Source organism: Galeopterus variegatus, unplaced genomic scaffold, assembly GCF_000696425.1.
Source record: "Galeopterus variegatus unplaced genomic scaffold, G_variegatus-3.0.2 Scaffold4794, whole genome shotgun sequence".
In the NCBI taxonomy this organism is placed as follows: domain Eukaryota; kingdom Metazoa; phylum Chordata; class Mammalia; order Dermoptera; family Cynocephalidae; genus Galeopterus; species Galeopterus variegatus.
The window spans coordinates 258,722-260,472 of record NW_007730905.1 but is presented as its reverse complement, the minus strand read 5'-3'; positions in this window follow the sequence as shown (position 1 = coordinate 260,472).

Below are 1,751 nucleotides of genomic sequence, written 5' to 3'. Positions count from 1 at the left end.
GGGCCACAAGTCTGCATGCTCCTTTGCAGCTGGTCCTGTGATAGCAGAACCTTTTGTCTTTCCTTTGCTGTTTACTATGACTTCTGTACAGTTGCTTTTAAAAATTATTTTTTTTTCCTACAAGTTCAGAAGCAATCTGGCTTTCACTCATAATCCTCCACTTGAGACTTCTAAGCTTATCAGTGATCTAGTTTCTTCAGCCAAGGAATATTTTTTGTGCCTCTTACTCTCAGGTGCTTTATGGTCTTGGTCTCTGGCTGTTCCATCTGGTTTTACCGGATTGTTCTTCCTCTCCCTGCCCTTTATGCATATATGTACAAGCCTGCAAGGACATATGACAGACTTTATAAGTAGTATAAAACATATATGTTATGTGTGTGTGTGTATGTGTATGTGTGCGCACACACGTATGTCTATGCACTTTTGGCGTTAGCAGAGGAAGCTAAAAAGCGGTGGCTAAGGCTTGGCTTCCAGGAGCTGAAATCCAAGCTCTGCCCTCTGCTACCTCATATGACCTTTGGCAGGTTATCTTTTTGTGCCTGTCTTCTTATCTAGTAGAAAAAAGAAGGAGTAAGGCAATAATAGTACAACTTAGCTCTTAGAGTTGTGAGTACTAAATGAGTTTTCGTGAGTTAAAACACTTAAAACAGTGTTTGGCATGGTAAATATAGTGTAAAATATGTTTAACTTATGTTCTGTTAATGTGTAAATACATATACATTATCTATAAAGTCATCTAAAAATGTCTTTTTCAGGGCTGGCCCATGGCTCACTTGGGTGGTGCTGATAACACCAAGTCAAGGGTTAAGATCCCCTTACCGGTCATCTTTTAGAAAAAAAAGCAAAACATAAAAATGTATTTTTCTATTTCCCTCTGAGGGCAAGAGTGTGGCTTAGAGAGAACAGATTTAAATGTCCCATTTTGATTTGTATCATTCGTAAAACTTTTTANGGCTTAGAGAGAACAGATTTAAATGTCCCATTTTGATTTGTATCATTCGTAAAACTTTTTAAAAAACCCAAACAATAACAACAAAATCTATATATTTTCTTTGCCATTCGAAAGCAGTTTTTGAAAGAGAAAAATCCAAGCTCCTTTGAAACAATTATTTTTAGAATAGGTAGAAATACTGTGCTTAAATATGGTGATAAACGAAAGAAGGGTTTTATTTTATATAGGTAATTTTTTTCTCTTTAAAAAATAGTTAAAGCAAACAAAATAATTTTCAATTTTCCTTAAAAGGAGGGGAGAGAAGCAAAGTTGAAAGGAAATGAATCCAAACTTTAGTGTGACTTATACACAGAGGGAGATATGTAGGCCTCTGGCTAAACTAAGGTAGTGATCATACACTGATGTGCTCTCCAGAGAAGGCATACACCTATGGACCCCAAAATATTCTCCATTTTTTAGTCGCAGGTCAGAAAACTATTTTTATTTCATTGCAAAATATATAGCCTTAATAAATTATTTAAAACTTCCTCATATTCCAGTGGTTAAGCACACAACTAAGAAGCCACTTGGATTTGTATTCCAACTCTACCAGTTCACTAAGCAGTGTCATTTTAGATTAGTTTCATTTCCTAAGTCACTGTTTTCTCATCTATAAATAGGTAAAATAATACTTAATCCCATAGAGTTACTGGAAACCATTTTGCATAGGCTGCAACTCTTCCTATCTTCTTTCCTTTTTCTCCTTTCTTTCTAACAAGTGCAGTGATTACTTTTTTAATTAAAAATACTAAATAATTTT